The 8,886-nt window shown below is 40.1% G+C and overlaps 1 protein-coding gene across 1 annotated transcript in view; it reads right to left on the bottom strand.

Moving 5' to 3' along the window:
* PAK3 (p21 (RAC1) activated kinase 3) overlaps nt 1-8,886 on the bottom strand; it is a 289,996-nt gene that overhangs the window by 123,642 nt on the left and 157,468 nt on the right. Inside the window, exon 3 of the mRNA XM_025050559.1 lies at nt 8,031-8,178. The gene's annotated coding sequence lies outside the window, so the exon portion shown is untranslated. The remainder of the gene's footprint in view (nt 1-8,030; nt 8,179-8,886) is intronic.

The following is an 8,886-nucleotide window of genomic DNA, read 5'->3' as shown; positions in this document are numbered from 1 at the left end:
GGTTAACTTATCTCATGACCTCAAATGGAAATCTGGGTAGAAATACATTTCTATACCATGAAGCCTAAAAGAGTTTGGTAGGCCTAATTTTCTTTTGTTTTTAGGGGCTTTCCAGCTTTATTGAGGTACAATTGACAAAAAAATTATATATGTTTAAGGTGTATAATGTGATGGTTTGATATTTGTATACATTGTGAAATAATTACCACAACCAAGTTAATTCACACATCCATCACCTCACATAGTTACTTTTATTTTGTGGGGAGGGGCACGGGGGCTATGATGAGAACACTTAAGATCTACTCTTTGCAAATTTCAAGTATACAATTCGATTTTATTCACTATAGTAACCATGCTGTGCATTACATTTCCAGTGTAGCCTTTAGATTTTGTTGGGGATTCCAAACAGAACTGTGCCTCAGTTTCTCTCTCTCTCTTTTTTTGAAATGAGCATAAAGAACTAGCTTAGAATAGTGATAAAATAACAGCTAATGCAGTTGGTGTGCTGGTAGCAAATATAATTATGTTAGAGGTCTCTTGTATTAGCGGTCATTGGACCACCAATAATAAGCACATTCCTAAAAGAATAAGAGCACGTTATTCTGGTTTGGGCCAATAGGACAGCATTTATAAGTTTTACAGAAAATGCATCTAAATTTTTTACACAGACTACCAACAAACATAAAATTCTACAAAGATTAAATATCTGCATAAATCAATATACAAAGAGAGAACAAAAACAGTAACACATTGGATATCTCAGTCAAAATTAAACTAGGAATATCTAGCGGGAAGCAAAACAAATGTGTATCTAAGCATTTTGTCTTTGAGAGTTATAAACCACACAGCAAGTAATGAAAAGCTGAAGGAGACAATTCAAATGTTTTGGATGGGAAAAATACCTCTTTAGCTAAATCAATTCTCAATATAGACAGCAAGATTAAGACAGTAAGTACAAATATAGTAGCAGTTCTAACATGTTTATTTGGCATTATGACATTAATTTGGAGACCATCAGCATGAGAGTAAGGTGCAACTTGGCAGTAACAGCTTCAGCTCATGTGTCCACCTCTCCATTGGGCCATTCAGAATGTATGTCCAGACTCTGGATATTTGGTATTACTCTATCAGCGTGAACAGAAAACCACAACATGCCCCAACTTCTGGTGGTGAATGGTACCACTGTGGTCATATATCACTCAGCCTCGTTGCAAAAGGTACTCTTATGATGTCACATTTGCTGCTTTCTTATAAATTGGCTGGGCATCACACAGGATACATAGAGAAACATAATGTAATTTGGCTAGCAGATAAATTGTAGCTAGAGATTATACATTTCTTTTTCACAAGAAGGGTCATGCTCAGTTCAAGCAGCTCTTATTTGCTAACTGTAGCTCTAAAAGGCTTTGCTAAGCAAAGACGCAAACATTCAGCTTGGACTGGGAGCTTCTCAGACTACCACTGCTGTTAATGAGCTTCACGGCTTTCAATACATCCTTTGGTCCCTCTGAATCTATTTCCTTATGTGCCAGAGGTAACTACAGCACTAAGGGGTTGTGAGGCACTCAAACGATCCACATGGGGAAATGCTTTGAAGTAATTTAAGATAGTCTACCAATAAAATATGCTTACAATTACTGCCAAAGATTTCACAAGCCATAAATAAAATCACCACCATTCATTGAGATAGTATGTCCCCAGCACTTTGCTAAAAATTACTCATGTACAAGTTAACATGACTCGCATAACACTCAAGATCTCATTTCAATTTTATGGATGAAACTGACATTCAGAGACATTAGGTCACTTGCCAAGGTCATAGAGCTAGTAAGTGGAAGAGTAAGACCATAAAATTTCATGTCTGTGTGACTCTAAAGCTCATGTTCTTATTATGCTTCCTCAATCACACAACAGTACCATATGATATGATGAGTTCTCATTTACTCACAACTTTTGCAGACACAAATATTCTTAGGGCTTTGGAGTAGGTGAACTGTACCTACACTATGGATCTGGGACCAAAGCCTGGAAGTGAGCAGATCCTCTATCCATAAAGTAGCCATTTCAGCATTAGAATCATGGCAGATGCGTGCCTGTGGTTGTAGACCAGATCTCAACCTCTACCAACATCATGAGTCTATCTTATTCCTGTTCTCCCAAGTTTCTGTGCCAGTAAATGAAGGTGACAACAGTGAGGAGTTCAATATTTCAAGGGGAATGTTGGAAGACTAGAGGAGCCATTTAAATTAACAAGAAACATTGCAGCAATGTCCAGATAAACATGACAAAGGAATTGAGGAACTCCATGAGTTAATTCTGTTTTCACTCATCTTCTTAAGTAGGAATGAGCATTGACTCCTAGCTTATCGTCAAGCAGAAACAAAGGAAAGTAGGCAACAAGTGCTGTGAAAATTGGGTCTTTGGCTGCAAAGAATCGTACTGTTATCCTAGAGTTCTGTTCCTTTGAAGGCATCTACTTCAAAGAGCTGTGGTAAGGACAATAATAAGATCTATCATTTGTAGAGCACTTACTATAGGCCAGACATTGTGCTAAATGCTTTCATATATCATCTCATTTCATCCTCATAACAACTCAACAAGCTAGATGATATTAGTGCCACTCCCATTTTACAGAAGAGGAAACTGAGACTTAAGTAATTTATTTAAAAAAGGTTACACAGCTAAGCAGTAGTCAAATTGGGATTCAAATATTAATCTACTGATTCCAGAGGTGGTGGTTTTAATGCCCTATCATAATGAATGGGTTATTACATGTTTTGAAGAGTATAAAATAGCATATAAATGCAAAGGGGTGGGTATCCTCACTTAGTGCTTCTCACTGCATTCAAGTAAATTCTGGCAAGTGCATTTTTCCCTTCCTAAAATTCAGCCAGTCCTGTAAATTATAAAAATTACTTTTGGTGAGTCTCGGCATACTGACGGAAACTATGAAATATAAATTTGCTAGGCTATTTCTCTAAAGCCATCTCTTGGTGTAGGTGCTATAAAATTTCTATCAAGGTCTCTAGCTCACTTTTCTTTCTCTATCTTAGGCTCAATGACAAAGGGCTCTTTTATACAATCTTCTAGAAAGATGGCACAGTCCTATGTTAAGCAAGATGTTTACAAGGAGGTTTGCTTTGGAAAGTAAATTCCCTATATCCTGACTGCTGTTACCAACCACTTGTAGGCCCTCAAAGGCCTTTGGAGCCTGAAGACCACTGAATTACAAGATAAAAATTCCTCTAACCCCAAGTTTCAAGACTGTTGTCTTGTTCCACTGTTTCATGGTGACTTTGTCTTCAAATGGGCAGAATATGTTTCTTTCGCCCATTTGAATCTTCCTACAGGCCTACCACTATGTGGGGCCCATTGAAGATTCTCCATCTAACCTGGTAATGCCAATGAAATTCTAGGATTGAAGAAGAGAGGCACTAGATCTGTACTGACAACATGTGGCTGCCTACACACCACTTTCAGTTTCTTAACTGAATTTCACAAGTAACTGCTCTGGGCCTAACATTGTGATAGGCATTGGGGATCTAAAATAAGTAGGATGATATTGTCTCTGATATCAGAGTAGTTCTTAATCTAATGTTGGGTGTTGGGGTGGTAGGTGGTATTCCAGAGTACAGGCTCTTCTTCCTGGTGTGACAAGATCCATATCAAATGGTAGCTTGTTTATATTTTACACTCATTTTTGCCCCAGGGAGTCTCTAGCATGGGAAGCCATAGGCTAGGAAGGTTGCTACAAGGTGCTCTCATGTTACTATATCTGGTAGAGAACTGGGGTGGCACATGGTTCTGGCTCTAGGCTCCTGGTCTACTGGTTCGCTCCCATTGTACTTTTTTTAATCCTCTTACGGGGAAACCTACAGTCTGTCTGGAGTGCAAGGATGTTTCTTTAACTTGTCTTTACCCATGCATACTGAGAAATTTCTTCTGTTAACTCGTTAATAACAGCTGTTGAAATTCCAGCGAGGTCTATGGATGCATATGTACACTCACAACAGAATTTATTTCATATCCTGTTAACTTATTAATCTTTTCTCTCTCATTCTTGAATATAATGTCCCTGGGTTTACGAGGTAAAAGTGGACCTGGCTAGATTAGCGGTGACTGCTTGGAGCAGTACTGCCCTTTCCATGTACAGGCAATTCCAGATCATAAAATAAGAAACACATGCTTTTGCATACAAAACCATTAAGAGTGCATAAAGAAACACATTTTTCACCTTCTCCTCTCTTTGGAATAGAGATGAAGTAGGAAGTTAAGCCATAAACTTCCAGGGAAAAAAATCCCAACCTCTTTTGGATAGGACTGGCTAAGGTTCTATTAGATGGTTTCTATAAAATAAAACTGGCAAAAGGACACACAACTTGATCTGTGCATTTGAGCTTTCTTTTTTTAATCTTAGACATAAATTCCACTCTTTTCTCTTCTGAAAAGATCCAGTCCCATTATCCCCTGGCTGAGACTAACACTCTTCCTTTGGCCCAGGGGTGAGGAGAGTATTAGTGACAAGTAAGAAAAGAGAGTGACAGCTGTGATTATGAATTATTACCTGCATCTGGGTGTGTTATTGTGTGTGTGAGCATATCAGTGAAAAAGCGTGTGAATGTGGCAATATCAGTATGGTGACCTGTATAAGAGTTTGGGAAAGTATACATGGGTATGTGCATAAGAGTATGGGTCGCTATAAGCATGTGTAAATCAATGTGAGTAGATATGGGTCAATAGGATCATCTCAGTGAAGGAGTGTAGGTTAACATCAATCTGAGTATGTGTCAGTGTCAATGAGTCCACGTGAGAGTCCGGATAAGAGTCCATGGTAGTTCAGGAGAATGTGTCAAGTGAGAGTCAGTGGTTTATGCATCAGTGTGACTGTGTAGGCATGTGGATCAGTGTGACCAAGTATATCAAAAGGAGGATGTGGCAGGGTGAATGTGAGTCTGAATGAAGGTCAGTCTCTGTGGCCATATGTGAAATCATTCACTTCTTCTGTGTGAGTACATGTATGCATTTTTGTGAATTGACTATGATAATGTTAATTGTGTGAGTCAGTGTGGTGTGTTCCAGTGTAAATGCAGTTAGTGACTATGTATGCCACTACATGTGCACTGGTGTGAATGTGTGTAGCAATGTGAATGTGCTGTCAGTATGAGAGGGAAATGTGTAAGAATGCGAGTGTGTGGGAAGTGTGATTGTGACTGTGAATATATGTGATATACAAATGGGAGTTGGTGCATGAGAGGGTATAAATGTGAATGGACATGAGTGTCAAGTAGTAAGATTGTGTGCACATGGAGATGTATGGGAGTGTATGATTTTGTGTGTGCAGTTGTGAATATGAGAATATGTGAAAATGAGAGAACATAACCATCTAAGCCTGGGTGTGAAGTAAGTGTGATTCTGGGTTAATGTGAATTTGTGTGAGTACTGAATGGGAGTGAGCATATGTATGTGTCAGTGTGTCAGGTGACTACATTGTGTATGATTGTGTATGAATGTGAGAGTAGGGTGACATGTGTCAGAAAATGGCTGCGTTTATAAAAATGAGTGTGCTTGTGATTGTATTTGATAATGTATGCCTTTGAGTTTGGTGAAGAGTGCAATTATGACTCAGTGTAAAAGTATTAAAGTGTGAATGTGTATGAAAATAAGTGTGTTTTTATGTGTAAGTCTGATTATGTGTGAATGTGACAGGATAGGGAGATTGTGCCAAGTGCTGAGCATGTAATCCTGAGTGTAAGAATGCAAGAAGGTATAAAAGCTTAAATGGGTGAGATTGTGTTTATGGTGTAAGCATGTATAAATGTAAATATATGAGCATGCATGCGTGTTTGTATGTACCTGTGATGAAAGCTGTATAAGTGTGTGAATGTGAGGAGAAAATAGTGTAGATGTATTGTAGCAAAACAAACTGAGTGTGCGTATGACTATGAGAAACAAGTAGAGGAAAGTCAATGTGTTTGTGTGTCCAGTGTGTGTAACTGTGTAGGAATTTGAGGGCTAAGGGTGATTTTATCATCTGTGTGGATGTGAGTATAAAATGTGACTGTAAGTGTGTGAGACTATAAGAAAGCATAAAGGTATGAGAGGTAAGAACATGAGAATGGGGTGTATGGCAAGTATGAGTGTGTCAGTATGAAAATGTGAACATATAAATGTGAATATGTGTCAGTGTGTAGCAGTATGAATGTGCTGGCATGTAGTGGGTTTGTAAATATGACTGTGTGTGAGGGTGAGGGGGTAAGAGTGATCATCACTACGAACGTGTTCAGTGTGAGTCAAAGAAGTAAATATGATTGTGTGAATGTACAAGAGTATGTGAACATGCCTATGAGAGTGTGTGTATGAGCACTGAAGGGTACCAAAAGATTTGGGATGCTGAGAAACTCTCCAGGGAGTGTCTTTCCTCCCAAAGCTGCATATGTCCAGTTACAGGCAAGATACTTAGCCCCTCTCAGCCTCTATCTCCTCATGAGTAAAGCAGTGATGATAATAATACCTGCCTTGAGCTAGTATCGCTTTTATAATCAGAAACAAATACAGTAACTATTAAAAAACATACCTACTTTGCAGAGCTACTGTAGGATCAAATGGTCTTATACAAGTAAAATGTCTAGTATAGCGCTGGCAACGGTAGATAATAAATACAAGTTATTACTGTAGCTGTCATCGAATACCCAGGAGAGACCCAGGGGCTTGCTTCTTATTTTAGCCAGTTCTAGTTACCTTCTGTTGCTCAAGGTCTACAGAGGATCCCCTACCAGAGTATCTCTAGAAAGTTGAATGCATCAGTATCAGCAAGGGTGTAATTTCATACCTTCAATTTCATGACTGAAACTTTGAAGCTTCATGAGAAGGCATCACATAAACAACTGCTGCTGGGCTGCAGTTTTCCTCTGTCCTGCAGGCCCAGGACAGATTCATTGTGAAAGAGAATTGCACTGCATATTCCTTGTAGTCTGTTTGTTTGTTTTGTTTCATTTTGTTTGTTTCTCTTCTTGGGCGTTTTTTTAATTTTGGTTTTTTATTTTTGACTTAGGTAATATGAAAGAGCCTAAGTGACAAAGAGATGGAACATCAGACAGAGAGATGGGGGGATGGTCAGATACAAATAAGTAGCAGGACTGCAGTGTATAGCAACAGAATACCAGATGGAGAAGCTGACAGAGGAAGCTATAATGGCTGCCACAGAAGCAAAGAGACAGGGAGATGATCAGAGAGGCAGGCCAAGAAACCTGAAAGATATAGAGAGGAAAAGAGAGAGAGAGGCCCAAATCAAAAAGCTGCTGGCAAACTGCCAGGCACTTGTGAGAGAGACTAGAGAACTGTGATATCTAGTCCCTACCTGGAAGAGCTTAGAGTTTAGTTGATCTGCCAAAATGAGTACTACCGAAATCATGCAAGAATTATTTCAGGCAGTAGAGAAGCAAGAGCTATGCTACATGCTACAGACTCAAGGGTTGCTGGAGAGCTGGGGGAGTAAGTGCTCCCTGGTTGGGTTGGAAGTCAGAGTGAAAGTTCTGGCAGGTTCAAGTTAAGAAGCTGGAATGGATCAGGCTGGTGCTACATTGAATAGGCAGGTAAAATTAAGGTTATGAGGCAATAGAAATTATAAGAACTGATTGGTGAATCTGTGGCATGTAGCTGAAATGCCACTTCAACATCAGGAAAGCAGGAGGAAAGGAAATGACAGCTGGATGGGAAGCAGGTCTGTGTTACACTGAAGCTCTTGGATGCAGCTCAGCTCGATATTAGTGAAGGACTTGGCCATGACTGTTAGGTTGTTTCTCTTACTCCCCCTAGGATGTAGATCAAGGGTATCATTCCCGTATTAGAGATGGGGAATTAGAGACCATGGGCAGCTGTGCTGGGAAAAATCCCACAGAAAGAAGGTAGTGGGTCTTGAGACCTAGCTGGTGAGGCCCAGGCAAGGCCTTTAATATTGGGAGTTCTGGAGAAAGGTGACATTTACCTGAACTTGGAGATCCTAACTCCCTGCCCTGGAATCCATCACTCACCTCACACCACCACCATCGCAGGACCTCAGTACAGGTGGGCACTGCCCATGAGAAGGGGCTGGGCTGCCTTCAGCTCTGATGGACTCAGTGCTGGGTACACCATCTGCCACAAGATGTAAGGATTCAGTTGCTCGCTCTTGGGGGAAACCTGCCAAGAGAAGCATTGTGGGGAAGTGGGAACCTCTTTCCCCACCTACTACTATTTCATCCAACCCCTTCCCCAAAACATTACATACTGTACAGTGAATTTCAGAAAATCCCTTCAAAAGGCAGAGAATCAGAGAAGTGTAAAAGAGCACTGTTACGTAGGAGTCCAGAAATGGCATTGAGTTTCAATTTGAAAAGAACTGTCACATCACCTCTCTGAATCTCCTTGATATCAAGTGGAAAAGATTTGTGTTAGTTGCCTTGGACAAGTGTAGGGAGGACTAAATTAAACATGACAGATATGAAATATTTGCATATTTACCAGAGGTGTTATAGTCCAGTATACAATAGGAAACTGAGAGATGATGGCAAATGCAGGTGGGTTCTGAGGATACCTAAGCTTCCTGGACTGTTCAGTTTTTTTCAACTTTCAACTCCAAATGTCCACCTCTATTTCATTTTCCTTCTCAATGACTCCTTCACCAGGGCAGGAAGCACTCTGAAATCCCCTATATCATCTCACAGCTGCTGAGGGCCTTGGCTTCTGATTCTAATTAGAACTTCCCTCTGTCTTCCCCCAATCTCCAGCACAGGGATGTCTTTTACAGCCTTCTCCAGATTTCCTAGGGTGAATAAATAGAGGGGTGTGTGTGTGTATGTGTGTGTGTGTGTGTGTGTGTGTGTGTGTGTGAGAGAGAGAGAGAGAGAG

The sequence above is a fragment of the Pteropus alecto genome, unplaced genomic scaffold, assembly GCF_000325575.1.
Source record: "Pteropus alecto unplaced genomic scaffold, ASM32557v1 scaffold107, whole genome shotgun sequence".
Lineage (NCBI taxonomy): Eukaryota > Metazoa > Chordata > Mammalia > Chiroptera > Pteropodidae > Pteropus > Pteropus alecto.
Note: the sequence above shows the minus strand (reverse complement) of the source record. Positions and strands in the feature narration are given on the sequence as shown.